Below are 19,042 nucleotides of genomic sequence, written 5' to 3'. Positions count from 1 at the left end.
TGATATAGGAGAGGGCACAATAGACCAAAGGCCGCAGTGAAAACCCTAAGTTATTTACTATTTCTTCACTCCTTGACTAACACACAGTAAGCGAGCTCGATGCTAGTATTGCCGCTCTGCTATCGGATTGTTCGCTCATCTTCCTAAAATGAGCTGCAGTTCGGAGCTATACATCCACAGCTACATTAATGGTACCCACCTTGCATTAAAAAACGTTTGAAAACTACCGTTATAAACTTCTCTCTAAGTTTTGACTCATCCGTGAAAGCGCTCACTGAGACTCTTCTCTAGCAATTTATGTGAGCAGAGAAAGAGCTATTAGGACTAGACTCTGCAACACAATGATTTAAGTTATCGGTGATGCAGTTGCAGTAGAAGAAAATTTGATAATGTCGCACTTTGGAGTCTTTCATGTACCAGCTTCCCTAAGTGTTACAGCGTCGAGAGCCTTATCGATGAGTTATATTTAGAGAATTACATTCAGCTTCGTTATTGCTGTTGTTCACAGCATACCAAAGATGCCAATGAGATTCAGCTTTTTAGCGAACGTCACTTTTCTGAGCGCCCTCCACCAAACGAATATTGCATAAAATATTATTGGCTTGACTACGGTTTCGTAGAGCCAAAATGTCGTCTTTGAGCTTACCTCTTCCTAATAGCTCCTCTATAACAGTATAAGACAACGGATAACTTTCTTACACTCTCCTTTATATTTGACCTTCATGAAAAACTCGATTGCTGGACCCTCTCTGCAGTAAATTGGAGAGCTCCTGATTTCTTCTAAGGCAACATGATAAATTGCGAATTTGAAAGGATTTTTTGGCACTTTCAAGCCCAGCGTCATTTATCGTAAGGAATCAGTGACAATATTTGTAAAATTTTCAACGATATAATTCGTGTTCTCGTACCGAAACTACGTTTTGAAAGTTCTTACTTCATTTAATATAAGTAAATTACAAACTTTCATAAATATATAGCATTATATTAGAAGAATAGGGCTCGGAGAGAATGATGCTTATGAAGAGAGTCCAATAATTAACCCAACTAAGGGTTCTTTCTATGGCATCCAGTTGCAGAAATACTCACATATTTTGTTAATTTAACTTATAATTTTTAAATTTCCGAAATAATTATTTTGTTTTATAAAATTCTAAAAATTTAAAGTTTGTACAAAGAATTTCTCATTTTCAAAATCTTAAAAAATATTTTTGCTATTCGTTCTACATTTTTTCTCTGCTGGGTTTGCAGACATTTTGTTCGTATTTGTTCAGATTAACTCACACACATCAAATGCAAATACTCACAAACATACGCACACTCACCTACTTACCATACACTTACTTTTATGCTGACGTCATCAAATGCCAGCAAACTGCGTAGCCTGAAGTCAACGCTGAGGTCAACGTCGCTGTTAGTAGGATTGTTTATATGTATATGTATGTGTGTATTTGCGCATTTCAGCGTTAATTGGCAGCATCGCGCTCGCTGTATTTGTTCCTGCAACGTCAACTTGTGTCCTGCCACTTAGTTCTCCCTTCGTCAGAAAATTTGTATTTGCCTTTGTGTGCCTGAAGCTGTATATGTGTGTGTGTGCATAGAAAACCCCTCTCTACAACTTTTTCTTTCCTTATTTTGGTGAAAATTTCGCGCAAGCTGTTGCTGCCTTTGCTCGCTAATGTGAGCGCGCTGGAGTGCGTTCAAGTCGGAAGCCCTGCCAATAAGGTGATGACATAATCGTCGCGACTTAAGACGTAAACTTAATTATGAACACTTGAACACATACAAACGCACCAGCAATTGTGTGGCGAGCAAGGGTGTGGGTGTGCGACGTGTGCTTTGTGGCGTGTCGCTTTCGTACAAATGCGTACATTCACTTTTATTTGGCACTCAAGAGCACAAGTATGTATGTTTGGTAGTATGTGCTTATGCACTTGAAAATGTGGATGTGTATGTGTGCGCATGCTTTTCTAAGTATATGATCCTTTCAAATAAAAAATTTAAGATAAGTGTGTGCGGCAAGGTCACTCACAAAGCATTCGCATTTTTGTTGCATACTTACCGGCGCAACGTCATCGGATATGCAAGCTAATTGACGAAGACTCCCACTTAATGCATTAAAATTTCATATTTTGCGTTATATTTAGCTGAATTTACGCAAACTTTTACTTATTTTTAAACACTTGAAGTATAAATAAAATTTCAGACGTTTATAAAACGGTTATAAATATAACGAATGTAAGGTTGTTTTATGAGAGCACTTATTTATAGGCAACTTCAGCCTTATGGTTTATTGTAATGTTTTAAAAATACGCCAGTGACGCAATAGCGTCTGGAAAATTAAAAAAAAAACAGAACATTAAAGTAGTAAAGTCCTTTTATAGGTAAAAGAAAGCCATGTAACTGCTTCTAACGGGGAGCTATTATGCCACAGAAGGTCGAAAAAAAAATATTCTCCTCTACGAAATTCATAAATTTGCTTAGAAGTGGTGCATAACTCAAAAATTTCTATTGCCAGTCTACTTTTTAACATCTTTTGATAATATGGTAGGCATTTTGCGAGAAGTTAATGCACGCAAAAAGACTCCTACATTTCATATATGAAAAATATTGTTATATATTGAAATTTTGGGAAGCTTTCCTACAACATCTACTATTGTAACAAATTTTCTTGTATTTGTAAACCATGTATCATAGGGAACACAAGCATAGGAATGTTATATACACTGACTTCAGCAAAACTTTCAATAAAGTAAATCTCACGACTCTCGTAGATAAATTTGATCTTCTGAGCTTTCAACAAAAATTTCCTAAATGTTTATCTTCTTATCTTTATAATAAATCACAATGAGTGATATTTGAAGATATTCTTTCAGATTCAATTAATATCTCTTAAGGTGTTCTGCAAGGTATCTGCAAGGTCATCTTGGCCCGATTCTGTTCTGGTTATTTATTAACAATATCTCTTCTCTCACAGAATTCTCAAATATTTTATTATATTCCAGTAAAGCTTAAATCATATACTTCAATTGATGAAAGTTGTGCGTTGCAAAGAGACTTAAGAGGGTATTCTGGTCTAGGATTTTGAAAAAATCGATTTTTTTTTTGCATATTTTGAAAGTTTAGACTTTCAAAAATTTGACCTTGGAAGAATTTTTAAAAATTCGACTTATTTTCGGAGATACAGTCGATTTTGTGACGTGGCGTCCGAGTTCACTAGAATTGTCTCCTAAACTTTAAACGCGTTTTTGTCGAACCTCCTTTTTCGAGGTGGTTGACGTGATATCTCAAGTTCTACTTAACCGATTCCTTTGAAATTTGGTACATATCTTCTTTATACAATGCTCTATCGTGTCTGCTTCGAATTTCCAAAAGCTTTGATTTGAAGTATTTTTAAAAACGGTCATACTAATTATGTCGAAAACATCGGGTCAAAAAAAAATGTTACAAATCGACGCCATTTTGGTATTTTTTTTTTTTTTTTTTTTTTGAAAATGGTCAACCCGATAACGACATTGTTACTAATGAAGAATCTTCTTGTTTTTTGTGTTTTGGATCTCTATCATTCGATGATATGGAACTCTAGTTATCAAGTACATTCAGAGATATCAGAGTCCATTCAAAAATATTTCTTACTTTAGGGAAATGATTGATGTAATATTTCTTGTAAAGCTTATGAATGAGTCAGTCGGTAGTCTATCCCTGTTATATGATATTAATTTAAAAGCTCCCGTTCGCTCAACCAGGCAGTTTAGACTTTCCGCCGTATATGTTTTAAGATCGCAACGCTTAAAGCTCTCTTGTATTTTATGACTCGTCTAATGCCGCTCGTTTGGAGATTGCGCACCTCGCGACGGTTGGGCGGGTGGAGTGTAATCGTTGGATATTATTGTTATTAACTGGTGTATGTTAAAATTCTTTGATCGAATTTTTAATAATTTTTTGGGGACTCCAAATACAGCTATAGCAAATCGTTTGTATAAGTATTTCTAATATTTTTCTTTAATGGAAATTTAGAGCTTTAGAGTTGATTATGTAAGAAGTTTAATAACACAAAGGAACCCCAAAATCTTGTATACATTGCTGCTTCCTCCTAATTATATTACCGATAAAAATACGCAATACATATATACGTATTTATTACATGCCTTTATACCATATACGTACCATGTGCATTGCAGTTTCATAGTCTTAGTTACACTTCCCATTATTTCATTACTTTTATGCAACGCCTTTATGTCAATTACTGTATTCCGTTATTTATTTCTTATATATATTTTTATTGTTGTACTTCTTTTCACTGTGACCCCATGACCCTTGTCAATGTCGTCCACGCCGAAAGCGGGCAATGAAATACTAGACATAGAAAAACAGGAAACAATTCAAAGTAAGCCGACTGATCTCTGCCGGCCACAGACAGAGACACAACCACAGCCATACCCTTCAAATGTCATTGCGGTCGTCAAAATAATAGAAATACCGAAGCGGCCAGAGCGTACAAGGCATGGAGGGTGAGCAAACTGCCTTTGTTGCCTATTTATAATTAAATTTGCCAGTGGATAACAGACGGCAGCGAAAGCGGCCAGCAAAACAGTCACCAATGCGACCGCAAGTCACTCGACTCTAACGTTTGGGTGCTCGCATAAGTTTATATGTGTGTTTTCGTGTCGGTATGTTTGGGTAGCACAGTTTTTGGCGCTAAACGGAATTTAATGATTTTTGCAGGCTTTGCATTTTGTCGCGCAATTTTATGAGCTTTTATAGCTGCGAGCATAGCGACCTCCATACTTGCGGAAGAGAATATATATATACGATACATATATATTTATGTATGTATATAATCGCTTAGGTATTTCGCTGAAAAAGATTTAGATACTATTTCTTATACACCTTATCCCTCTGATCTGTGAGTGTGGCTGGATGATTCATGTCGATTTTAGCCTTAGACTCAGCTCGGTTTCAAATTGTGTTTATATATTTCTTTATAACAACACTCGCGTTCCTTTGTTCGTAAGTTTTTATACTGAAAAGATATGTGAATACGAGTATTCAGTCTGCCACGGTGTAGATGTCTGTATATACGCGAATTACTTACTTAGTTTTCGAGATATCAGCCTGAAACTTTGTACGCGTCCTTTTCCCTCCAAGAAAATGTTCACTGGTGGGTAGCGCCGATATCACATCACTATAGGATATAGTTTTCATACAAAATGACCAATCATAATCTAGTCCTTGTATGGAAAACTTTTTTATTTGAGGAGATTTCTCCACAAAATTTTGAAAACATGTTTTCCCAAAGCAACTGTATAATCTCCGAAGAAATTGTTCAGATCAGACTACTATAGCATATAGCTGTCATACAAAGTAAAATTTAAAATTAAGTTCTTGTATGAGAAACTTTTTTATTTGACAAGTTATCTTCACGAAATTTGGCGTTTATTATTTTTAAAGACAACGCTATATTCTACGAGCATATTATGCAGATCGGTCCACTATAGCATATAGCTGTCATAGAAACTGATTGCTCGAAATCAAGAAAAAATATTTATTTTACACATGTATGCTGTAATAAATGCGCCTGTGGAGGGTATTATAGCTTTGGTGCAAAAGCAGTTAAATTGTTTTTGTTCTTTTGTTGTTGTTTCATATTTATTTCTTGCTATTTAAGGCTAACTTCTATCCTTTTCTTTGTGTTATTTAGACTTTTCATTTATTTGCTCTATTTTTTGCCGCTCTCCGGTTTATTACTTACATTTTATTTCCTATCCAAACATTTTCTCATTCCCTCTTAACACCGCATTCACAAAACTAAGCCCACAGCCGCTAGATATCCATCTGCACTCCATCTATTTCATACTTTCTGTGTCCTTGGTCGGCAATGCAATCTCAGAGCCGAGTTATTTGAAATTATATTTACTCACAAACACACACACACACACACACACAGCCAAACCTACACAATTAATATGACCTCTTTTGCTTGAACTGAAGCGCTTTCTCGAATTGAGTTATTTTTGCTTGCGGCCTCTTCTCGCCATCAAGTCAATGCCCCGCAGCACGCAGTGCTGCCCCTTCACCTTGCTACATATCTACAGCTTGCCACAAAATGTCCAGCTGCCTGTTGTGCTACTGTTGTTGCTTTGGGTGTTTTTGTTGTTGCCACCGCTGTGGCGAACAAATTTATGCAAAAATAATGGTGTCCACAGGCGGCCAAGTAAACGCAATACAATTTACTCGGCGCAAAATTATAATAATAATAACCGAATGAAAACAATAACAATCATACAACAACACTAGCAACAACTGCTGTAAGCCGGTCATTAATTTTATTTACAACACATGCATTTGTTTATGATGCGACATTAAATTGTTGACCAACAGTGTAATTATGGAAATTAATGTCATAAATGCATTGCATACTTATAGGCTACAATTTATAAACACACACATTTATAACCGAAATGAACAGCATGATCTATTTTTATACCGCACAAACACACACGCTGTGGTGGTTTGGTGTGCCTTCGTGCTTTTTCTAGCAAATGCGGCATTATTTATGTGCTTTCTAATTGAATGGAATTTACGGTATATTTATGGAGCGAATTTAATAGCGACGGATATTTTTGGAAATTTACTCGCAATTACGCTTGCTTCATATGCATATTTAATGCATGTTAAGCCAATTAGATCAATTTTGTCTGCCCAAAACGAAATTTTTGTCGTTAAATTCAGGATTAAAAGTGAAATTTAGAGAAAGTAAGAAAGCGTAACAGAATTTGGATTATGCGCGCAGATCATACACCTCAGCCTTGGATAACTCACCTAAGTTTGCACGAAATTGGTAACACCCACAAGAAAACATTGGATACCCTTTAAATTATGGTACATATTTGTATATACATAAAGCATCAAGCTGAGTTGTGTTAGCTATACACGCCTTTCTGTCTGTCTTTCTGTATATATGTATGTGAACTTGTCCCTGATTTTTTGAGACAACTGACCGTTTAACGTCAAGACCTTGTATGGAAATTTGTTTCTTTGACAAAATATATTAACGTAACTTGACTCAGATTACTATCCCAGACAATACGATAATTGTTTAGATTAGATTAATATCTTACCAGTCTTATCACAAAGAGACTTGATGCTATTGATAACGAGGTTAGGCACTCTTTGCCCAAACCTGAACGCACTGTTAATTAATTTAAGCCTAGTGTCGCCGCCCTACTATCTGAATGGATGGTCACTGCTCTGAAGGAGGCTACACTCCGGAGCAGTAAATCTACTGCTACCTTAATGGTTGCAACCTTGGCGTGGACAACACTGCAATAGGCAGGAAGTCTGGAGCTGGAGTTGGTAGAGAGCACCTTACAGTAAACCCTCCACTAATCTTTCCTCCAAGCTTTGACCCGGCAAGAAGCTCACTGGCCCTCTCATCCAAAAGCAATAGTCCAATATCCCAAAAAATTTTTCAGATCGAATTATTATAGCATATTATATTATATTATATATATAGCACCATACAAACTGAATGTTTAGAATCAAATTCTTGTAAGCAGCCTTTTGTATTTGAGAAAGGTATTATAGCTACGGCAAAGGCGCATAAACGGGTTTTCTTGTGTTTTCTTTACTTTGTATGTATTTTTCCGTATAACAATGCTCCACTTTACGATTCTGCACACAATGTAGTTTTAACGAGCTAAAAATATTTTTGTAGCAAAATTCGAATTTTTTTCAAAGTCTGGCATTTTGTTAAGTTTAACTTTTTTACAATCTGTGTGTACAATAATTTTATTAATTTTTTCAACCTTTTTCCATCATTGTTACAGTTTAGGGTCATGTTTTAGTTAGCAACTTAGAAAATACTAAATGACACTTTAAAAATAAAATTTTACTTTTTAAAGTTCTGTGTGTGTATGTGTTTTCACTAATTGAGTACAAAGATATCTTCAAAATTTCAAAACTTTTCTTGTTTTAGTATACTGTAATTGGGAGGGTTGCCAAACCAATTTTGCTTATTTCAAAACCTGTTCTTATTCAGTTTAATTTAAGTAATGTGATCGAAGCTCTGTCCTTCGCCGAGGAAAATAAGACGATAAGTCGCTGAACGAAGTGTCAACATTAATATTTGTGAAGTTGTAAACTTTTGCACAGCAGTAAAAGATTCACCTCACTCTTTAAACCACGCACTGATAAATGCCTTTCACCATGCATCTTAATTACCAAAAGACGGCCTCAAAATCAAAAAAAAGTCGTTTGCATAATTTAAAAGTGGTCATTTTGGCTTAGAAGACAAAAACCATTCCGATGACCAAGAAATTGTTAAGATGAGGGGCTGAAAGCAATACTTGATTCAGAATGTTGACAAGCAGAAAAGAAGTTATCTGAACGCTACAAAAGTCGGTTTTATACCGGATTGTGTCTGTTGGTAAAAACTGAATCCTTTATGAACGAACCAACGCCGATTATCCATGACTTGAAGCTCTGTATTTAGTGGGACCAGAAGAGCGTGGCATAGCATTGTGTGAGCTTTTAAAACCGGGTGAAACCATTAATGAGTTTCGCTACCGACAACAGCCTATCAGCGCTAGAAAGCTTTGCCACTTGGTCATTCTGACTATCTTTTTTTCCGGTCGACAATCCGGCGCAACTCTTTTGAGATGAAATTCACAAGTTGCTAGAAATAAGTGAAAATTTTATAGCTCCAGCTGACAATTTGTTGTCTTCCATAGCCCGACAAAAATTTGACATGCAGCGCCGACTTGTTGGAACCAAAAATCGTCCAAACCAACTTATTCCATTTTCGTGCCTGAAAGTCACTAATCCCAGCTCTATAGCGTTTCCCAGTGGCTGTAACATTGTAGCCGGTTTAATTTTTGAAGATATATGAACCAATGATACCCACTGCCTATAGATCACACCAAGCAGAGGTTTTTAGGACGTAACGGCGTTTTAATAATGGCTTAAGGGTTATCAGCACTTAGCAATTTCTTTGTAAGCTTCATCGCAGGACAAAATTTTCTCCTGACAATTGGGTTCGGTGGCCAACTTGTTTTGGGCTCAATGAAACTGATCTATGGTTACTCGAATTACGAGCTCTTCTGGGCGATTCTGTCGACCGAATATTGGACACAGCGCGCGATAAGTCACGCGAACCGGCGAATTATTTTCGTAATACTTGTAAATTCGCATCATTTTCAAACGTTGTCTCGGCGTTAGTCTGTTCATTATGAAATCGCAAAGCAAACTTAGTACCAATAACAGCTGTCAAAAATAATAACTTGGTATATTGGCTGTGACAACTGTGCCGAATGTCACATCAAAATAATTATTAGTGTTTAGTATACGCCTGGCTTTCTGTAATACGTAAAGTACAATCGGCGATTTTTACGATGAGTGAAATTATTCCACAACGATGTTCCATTAAATTTTGTTTTGGAAAAAGTCTTCAATGACAAGTTTTTGTGGCGAGCAAGTGTTTGTCATTGGTACAAATTATTCAAAGAGGGTCGATAACGCGTTGATAACGAATCACGTCTAGAACCGGCACTAACACCACGAACGTACGTACGATTGGTTCCAAAATTTTGAATTTCTTCGAAGAATAGTGTCTCGTTAACGTCTGTGAAACAATACTTTCCGCCTACCAGGATATAATAAAACGTATTATTACTGGCGATGATTGATGATGAATTTGGACCTAAGCTTACGACCCAGAAACAGACGATCGTTCGGTCGAATGACGTGGCAAAAGTTTGCCGAAGCCGAAGAAACGACGTCAAGACTGGTCAAAAACCATGATTATGCTGACAATTTTCTTCAATTATCGAGTTGTGGTGAACTCCAAATTCCTTCCAACCGGCCTAATCGTCAACATGGAATACTATAATATTTGAGTGTTATACGTCGTTTACGCGAAGCTAATCGAAAAAAGAGACCGGAATTGTGGGCCAACAACTCTTAGTTTTTGTACTACGATAATTCACCAACCAACTCCGCAAAAAGTCTTGCTTCATTGAAAGCCACAGACATAAAAAAAATTGCATTGAGATCTCTTCATTTTAAAAACACCGAAAAATTTGACTGCAATAAGGCTACAACTACACAAATTAGAACAAAATCAAACCGAATTTTCAGTTCTTTTCGGTCGAACGAAGCACAACTCAGAACTTCAGAAGTTCAAGCTTTAAATATTAATTATTAAATATAGTGTTTGCCTCAAGGTCCAGGGATAAACTTCCCTTATCTCGTTCAACACACCTTTGGGCTTTGCTAGGAGAAGAGCGTTATACATAGTACAAGTCCCCAAATGTGCGGTTGCGTTTGAAAGCATAACTTCCTTACTTGTCAATAATAGGTATAGTATACCTGGTATACACAGGTAGACTGTAGTGATCATTTAATTCTAATGTTACAATGCCAATTTAATACATAATTCAAACCTCATCATTCTTCTAACTGCTCTTTATAACAACCGCTTCCAATTAAACTGTATGTTTGCCATATATGTACATATATACAATATGTATGTATGTATACGTACCTATGTACCCATGACTTGCACACAAACCGGCAAAATTTCCTAGAATACCTGATCCATATATTCAAAGTGTTCAAATATAATTTCAACAAACAAATTTTGCCGAGTAATAACCTATAATTTGGTTATGCTCCAACTTTTCCGCTCAACGCCAAAATGCTAAGCTCCAATGCGAATTGCGCTACAACAAAACGACAATTAACAAATAGCATCAGCTACCAATAACAACAACAACAATATGCCAACAAAAGCACTATTATTATCACCTACAAGAGGTGAACTAAGAAGTTGGAACCAATGGGAAACTAAGAGCAAACAAACAAAAAATCCAACAACAATAACAATATATGAGTGTCGATAAACCGCCCGGTAATGCTTCCGTAAAAATTTCTATCAACTGCACAACAACAAAAAAGACGCTAAAAAAGTATGTGTAAACAAAGAAGTGTTAAGTGTGAGATGATGAAGGAAGTCAAGGTCGTCAAGGCAGATCGCACCGCGCGAGTGAAGACCGCAAATATTGCAGAGTCAGCGTGACGTGTGAAAATACAAAAACAACAGCAACAAATGTTGGAAAAACACTGTTATGCAAAGTGACAATTTGTGTGCAGACAAAAAGTTTGTGAAACACTGGCGCTTTGGCCGACAAACGCAACATGTTCGGACAACAACAACAGCAACACAATCAAAGGTAGTAAGGCAGGTGTGTACACTCAGCTGTTTAACTCGCTTTCGCTTGGCGCTCAACACCTTCACAACGCGCTTCAAACACAACCGAAATGTTGTTGGTTAAAGCACAACAACAGCAATAACAAACGAGGCTTACAGCTGAGCAAGCGCGCGAGTTTGTGAACGCACACAACAACAACAATAATGGCAAACAACAAAATCGGCCAGGTTGGAGCTTCTTTTATTTTTCCACATTTGGCGGTGGTGCTCGGCCGATCTTCGTCATCGTCATCGCCATCGCCATCGTCGTGGCAGCGAAGCTGAGCAGCGTTGTCAGGCGATCGCTGTGAGTTTAGTTCTTTTTCAGTGTTCGTGTCGATCGGGTCGACGAACGCGGATCCGGCAGTACAACTCCGCTTAACGTCTGTGTGAACGGGCTGCGCGCTAAGTCTCCAACGGCAGCGCCAAACTACTTGGAGCCGAGCGCTGAGGTAAATTTCAGCAATTTCGTGTGCTTTTCTTAAGGCAAATTATTTTTTTTCGTTTTATGTATTTTTCAATAAATAATATTCGATAAAGCAGAAAATAATAAAGCGTGTCAGAAACGAATTTAAAATCAATAAAACGAAGTGAGAGAAACGAATAAATGTTTTTTTTTGGTTTTGGTGCGTTGAAGCAAATAAGGTTAAGGAAATATTTCCACGATAAAACGAAGCGAATAAAGAAGATGATAAACGTTATGCGCTTGTGAACGAAATCGAAAGTGCGAACTTGTGTGTTGCAAATAAGGCAAAAAAGCGCAAGAAAAACACCACAATCAAAGCGAGCGACGAACAAAAGAAAAAACGCTGTAAACAAACACAACAAAAACAAATACAAAATTACATATAAAAAACGAATGGCAAAAACTCTCCGAAAGCCCAAAAAAATCAAAAAACAACAATAAATAAACAAAACAAAAACAGCAACATATGAAAAAAATAAAACAAAAACAACAATTTACCAAGTGTTTAAATGCATTTTCGTTGAAGATGCGCTCGAAAAGTGCAGAGTGCAAAGTGAAGTGTACGACGCTAAAGCGCAGCGCATAAGGGAAGAGGCAAATTGCCATTTTTTGGTTGTTGACATGTAGGAAATGCAAGCGAATTCGTCGTTGATTGCTGGGTGAAAAGCAAAGAAATAAGTAAAAATACAAAATGCAAACACTTTTCTCAGCTGTTTGTCAGCAAAGAGTAATTTGGTGGTGTTAAATATTTGCTGAAAGTAGAAAATTCATTGGAATTGCGTTTGTTTGTGATTTATGGTTTGCCTTTTGATTGCGCTTAGCAGAACTCTTGCTTTTAATTGACTGGTTTATTAAGTTGCGCATGCGTGTTGAAGGTTTTGTGATAAAAAGTTAATTCAAATTAGTTTTTGAAGATTTGTATTATGTGCTTATTCAAAATTATAATAACTGTTTTTTACTCTTTTTGGGAAAATTTTGGTAAATAAAAAAATCTAAATATTAAGCAATTTAATTTTTTCTTTTGTTTTTGGTGTTGAGACCTTAAAAACTTTTTTTATTAATACCAAAAAATTGAAAATTTAAAAAATTAAACAAAGAAAAATAATTTATATACATACTTTTTACTAATTAAATGTTTTTAATTTTTAAAACGAAAAAAGTTTAGACCTCATTTTCGAAAACAAATGAAATTGACATTTAACACAAAAATAATATGCAAGTGTGTGAATACAAAACACACTATTTTGCAGCATTCGAAAAAAAATAAATGAATGTAAAAAACAAAAACAATAAATTAAAATTAAATATATAAAATAAAAAACGCAAACTTTAAATATTTAAAATTTTTTTTTTTTGAATTTTTGGCACTATTTTTTTTTGTCATATTTTCATATATAAAATATTTAATACATAAAATAAAAAAATCAATATTTAAAAGTTTACAACTTTTTATTTCACTTTTTTGCAAAATATTTGCATTTTGTGCCAAATTTTTAAATATTTTAATGGCAATAATTGAAATTGAAGATATCTTAATGCAATAATTTCAGTGCAAAACATTTTTGAAATTCATTATAACATAAAAAAACAACTATTTCCATTCGCCTAGAAAAATTAAAAAAAAAAAAAAAATTTTATAAAAAAATGTTTTATAGAAATAGTGAAAACAACAACAAAATTTTTACAATCGTAACGAAACTCAAACACTTTAAAAATTTTTCTCGTGAAATATTGTGTAAAAACTAAATTCTTTCAAAACTCCTAACAAAATTTTATTACGTAAATATAATTTTTTTTATTTTAATACGCAAATTAAATTAAATAAAAAACTTGCTCTCGTTTTGTATTGTGTTTATTTATTTAAAATAAAATAATACACTTCCAAAAAACACAAAATAAAACAATGAAAATTTTTTTATTTACAAAATAATATTTGCATAATTTTTATAAACAAAAAAAATATATCTGAGTAATAAAAAAAAGAATATTATAAAAAAAATTTAAAAAGGTTTAAAATTATTTTTGAAACATTTTGAAATAAAAAAACAAACTTAAAATAAAAATACCCTGTTCAGGTATAATTGACTTAATAATTACAAACTTTTTTTTCGAGGCGTTTAAAATTTAATATTAATTTTTGTTTTAATATGACATTTAGATTAATATAAAAATCTTTACCAATGAAAAAATAGAAAGCCATTAAATAAAAAAAGTAAAATAAAAAATTAATATTTTATTAATTTTTCGAACTGCTTAATTTTTTCTATCTTAAAATAAAAAAATAAATCAATAATTATATTCCTTATTACTTTTATTAAAATATTTTTTTTTTTTAAGAATCTTAAATTTTTTTTTTATTATAATATTATCTTATTTATATTTAATTTTTGATTTAATATGGCATTTAAATTAATGAAAAAATCTTTACTGATGAAATAAAATAAAAAAGCTATTAAATAAACACAAGAAATAATTTAATAAACATTTTTTTTTAATATTTATTTTTTTAAGAATTTAAATTAATTACCTGTAAAAACAAATCAGTTACCTCTGGAAAAATTAACTACAATGTTCAAAAAATTTATATATTTTGGTTGAAATGTGGAGTTACTATAATAAATTAAATCTTAATTTGAATAATTGGCTTACTTAGTAAAAAAAATATATATAAATACACACTTTAATATCCAATTAAAATCTAAAAAAGTATTGTTATATTACAAAAAATATATACATAACAGAGTGCTCTAACAAAAAAAAATAAATAATAATTATATAAGCAAAACAAATTAATGCAATACAAAAAATAAAAAATATAATAATAAGATAAAATAAAAATATAAAAATGGAAAGAAAAATTATTAATTCATTAATATTTGCAACAATCTGCTTTTAATTTTTTTTTTTTTATAATTTTTTATTCAAAATTTTGCCAGTAATGCTGGGTACTAGTAGCAAAAAACATTTCTTTATTCCGTTTCACTTATTTTCAATTGCAATTTTTTTTTAATTTTCTCAATTGCTTTCAAGCCCAACAAGCAGAAAAAAGCAACTTAAGGCAATTAAATATCATTTATATATATATTTTTTTTTTCTTTTCACTTTTCACAAAACACTAAAAAATTTCCAATTTTCACCACAAATTGCATTTAAATTTCTTTTAGCATAATTAAGTGTTTCGTAAACAACAACTGCACAGCACAAATTGAACTTGAATTTGGGCATTTAATCGTGTTTTCCCCAAATGCACCATTTTTCTTTCATTCATTTTATTTTCTCATCTCATTTTCCACTGCTGCAAGCGCTTTTCACTTTGGCGAGTGAGTGGCGCTTGCGCATGCGCACGCGAATCTTGGTCAGCGGAGCACAGCGCCACAAAGCAGCCAAGCGACTTTTTACAAACATGCCTTTTAGTGGAAGCGAATGCGCAGACGGAAATCGCGCAACAATTAAGAGAGCATAGAAAATTGTGAAAATTTCTGCAAATAAACAGTGGTAAAAGCAATGAAACCGCAAAAATCAAAAACAAAAGAAAATCATCATTTTTTACCGCAAAATCGAAATGCACTTTGCAAAAATATCGGCGACCGCTTGCTAAGCTAGCCATGCACAAAGCAAACTCATAAACGCATAAAAAATATGAAAAAGCGACTTGACGCATGCGCCAACAGTTTGTGGAGGCAATGAGCAAAGAAGAGCTCGCAAAAAGAATTGCATAAGATCAGCCGCAGCCGACAGCAGTGGCAGCGGCGACGCCGTGCTCACTGATAAACGCCACTGAAGCGGTCAGCGCAACAAAACAACAACACGGCAAAAGCTTGCGAGCCATTTGTTGTTGTTTTCATTGCTGTAGTTGTTATTTTTCTTGCTGCCGCCGGCTCAGTTGTCCATCGCAGTCACGGCCGTCTGGCTACCGTTTTTGTTGCTTGCCTTAATATTTTTGACGTTATTGTTGTTGCTGTTGTTTTGCATTATTGAATATGCTCGTCTTCTGCCTTTGGCGTATGAATTTTATTTACTTACTTTTCTGCTTTGCTCCTAGTTATCGCATGCGTGTTCGTTGCATTTTTCGAAGTTTTCGAATTTTTTACTGTTTGCTTTTCATCACTTTTCAGCGTGTTTGTTGTTATGTTTGCTTCTGCGATTCATATTTTCGTAAAGAGCAGCAGCTATTCATTAGTTTTGGAGTTTTTGATTTTGTTGTTGTTGTAATTAAATAAAATAATTGTATAAACTTCTCAAAATTTCAGGTTTTTGAAAAACAACCGTTATGAAAAATTCAAAAAAAAAATATTTATAAATATTTAAGGGAATATATAGATACTCCAATAAACCGTTTTAATCGAAATTCCGAAAAAAATAATTCTTAAAGGATTTGCTTCAAGCCAAAAACCAAAAAATTTAATTAAAATGAAAAAATATTTTTGGTTTTATAAAAACTGAATATTTTCGGATTTTTCTTTATATTTGTGCATGCCTTTTTGTAGTTCATATAATTATTTTTTTACTTCAAACAATTTAACACCATTTCCTTAATTTCTTTTCTTTCTCTTAAAGGAACGGAAAGAATTCTGTGTGTGTGTGTGCCTCAACCTTCAATTACATAAGTGCAAAGTAAAATAAAAGAAAAAAACTTATTTTCAATCAGATTACGATTCTGTTTCAGTGTTAAAAAAAATAATAATATTTGTGTGCAACGATAAATAAATAATAACATTATATAAGCAGTTAACTTCCGGAAAACGGCGAATTAAGAAAGGAGAAAAAGGTAAGTGTTTTTGAATGACCATTAAAAATATAAATATTTGTTATATATGTATATATATATATATATAAAAATATATGGATGTATTATAAATAATTATCCACCAAATATCATTTAATAAGTGAATAGTTAGTATTCCTTTCTACTATGATCTATGTAGTGTTCAATAGTTTTGCGTACTAAAACTCAAACCTGAGTAACGTAATGTTAATCTTCATACCAGCATTGACTTGTCAATACTTGGATGAGCTGTTTATGTTATTTCAGCACTTTTTATTCTGTTCATCGAGTCCTGGACTACGTCAAAGTAACATTAAGTACTCGAAAATACAAAATAACTATAGTAACATTATGAGCAAAAAATAAACAAAAAATCTTAATTTAGTATTCTAAACCTATGTCATCCCCTTATCCATCTTAGCATCAATTTACTTGTGCCACGTTTTTTTACCCGTCGAAACAGTTGTTAAGGTCAATTTTCGAAATAGCATTTAATTTGTGAAACGATTCACGTCATTAATTGAGTCAAAACCAAGAGTTGTCGGCCCATAATTCCCGCCTCTCTTTATGAATAACTTCGCACAAAAGACGGATAACACTCAAATAGTATTACTTGTTGACGGTCGGAAGGCATTTGGATTGTACCAAATCTCGATAATTGAAGAAAACTGTCAACATAATTTTGACTTTTGACCTGCTTTGACTTGGTTTTTCAGCTTCGCCTCACTTTTGGCACGTTATTCGGCCGATTTATCGTCTGCTTTCGGGTTGTAAGCATATATTCAATACACATCGCCAGTAATAATACGTTTCATGACATCTTGAAAGTCGGAAAGCATTGTTTCACGGATTTTACGCCACGTTGTTTTTCGACAAAATTTAGTGATTTTGAAATCAATCGTGCCTTCATTTTTCTTGTGCTCGAAAGTTCTTTCAAAATGGTTTTGACTGTTCCTTTCGATATTCGAACAATGTCAGTAAGATCCCTGACTGTTAATTATCAGGCACCAATTTCTTTATTTTATTGACGTGTTGATCATTAGTTCTCGACCCTCTTTGAATAATTTGTACCAAACCAAAACACTTGTGTCTTTAAGTCCTTACGATTATTTTGATGTGACATTTGATAGTCATACAAAACTTGAAAAAAAAAATATTTTGGCGAATAGATTTTCGTTCGAAATTTAAATTAATAAGCCTTACTATTTTTTGGCCCACAGTAGGATATTATCTATACGGATTATAAATAAATCATCTACTATGTGCTAATTCTCAAAATCAATACTGCAATGAGTTAGAAAATTCATGCGTTCCTATATAGAAACAACTACACTCGTATCCTCAAAAAAAAATCCGATGAAAACGATCTAATGAAAAATTTTATATATTATAATTTGACAGATATGGCAGTTAACCTCGTGCACAGTTATTTAAGCGGCACACTTAGTAATAAATTTAATATTATTTTTTAATTCGATAGATTATACTTTTAAAAATAACATTCGTGCATTTTAAATCGAGATTTCGAATGTATTTTGAGTTACAGTCATTTCAATTGTATCCTCAAAACTAATTTTTTCAAATTTGCTTGGGTGACTACTCTGAAACAAACAATAGGTTGGGTTAGATGGCTCATCTAGAGAGATCGTACGTGGACTGCTATATGTATACCTCTGTGAAGCCATGGAAAAGAGAAACTCCTGTCCTGTCGAAGTTATAAATTACCAAAACGATAAGTGGCCAATACAAGTTTCCACAGACGTTTAATTTCTATTCGTGCCAGTTCGGTGGGATGTCTGGAAGGATGCGCTCCAAAATGTTTAAGTCTTGATCACCCAAACGCGGGACAGTCAAGGAAGAAGTTTTGAATTGTTTCCATTTAATCTGACAAGCAATCCGAACACTTATTTTGTACATGTTCTGTGTAGTTCTCCATGCAATGACCTAAAAGTTTTTTGATCTGATCAAAAATCGAATTTAGTGTCTTAAAAATTTTAATGAGAAAAGTTATAATTAAACGGAACCGATTGTACTAGATAATGGATAAAGAACGCTCGTCTGGGACTAAGTAGCTTTAACTGTGAAAAATTATCTTCTACTACTGGTAGTAGTAAACTTTCATAAAAAGCTGTACCATTCAAGTTCAGGAATAAGAAGTGGATCTCAAACTTCTTATTCCTGATGCTGAAACGATTGTTCCTTCTAAACAGACTTGTATTCATAATTTTTATTGATTATATTAGGCTAACTATTACTAATTTTAGCTTCAAATACCGATTTTTGCTCCCTCAACCTAAAAAAAAAGTGTTGGTTTGTTAAAAAGAGTGACGCAGAAGCAGTATACTTCATCATTAGGCCCATTGTGCTCTCGAGTGTTAACCAATTCAGCCTTATTTAGCAACTGCGTGGATTTGTAAAATACTTTCCTAAAAGTACTCGTAGAAAGGTTTTAGTCAATACTTCATCAACACTATCCTAAGATATTACCAGTGTTCCAAAAACTGAGTTCTTCCATCTAGAGTACATTGCTTCAAGAAACCCTTTAAGTTGCTAAATAGTCCAAGGT

The 19,042-nt window shown here is 33.7% G+C and overlaps 1 protein-coding gene across 3 annotated transcripts in view; it reads left to right on the top strand.

Annotated features, from left to right (window-relative positions):
• LOC126756797 (serine-rich adhesin for platelets) overlaps positions 1-19,042 on the top strand; it is a 207,783-nt gene that overhangs the window by 15,235 nt on the left and 173,506 nt on the right. For 2 of the 3 annotated variants that reach the window (XM_050470187.1, XM_050470185.1), the window contains exons 1-2: positions 11,586-11,697; positions 16,269-16,479. The gene's annotated coding sequence lies outside the window, so the exon portion shown is untranslated. Of the gene's footprint in view, positions 1-11,585; positions 11,698-16,268; positions 16,480-19,042 lie in introns of those variants that run through there. The other variant, XM_050470186.1, reaches the window with a different exon arrangement.

This window comes from Bactrocera neohumeralis, chromosome 4, assembly GCF_024586455.1.
Source record: "Bactrocera neohumeralis isolate Rockhampton chromosome 4, APGP_CSIRO_Bneo_wtdbg2-racon-allhic-juicebox.fasta_v2, whole genome shotgun sequence".
In the NCBI taxonomy this organism is placed as follows: Eukaryota; Metazoa; Arthropoda; class Insecta; order Diptera; family Tephritidae; genus Bactrocera; species Bactrocera neohumeralis.
Note: the sequence above shows the minus strand (reverse complement) of the source record. Positions and strands in the feature narration are given on the sequence as shown.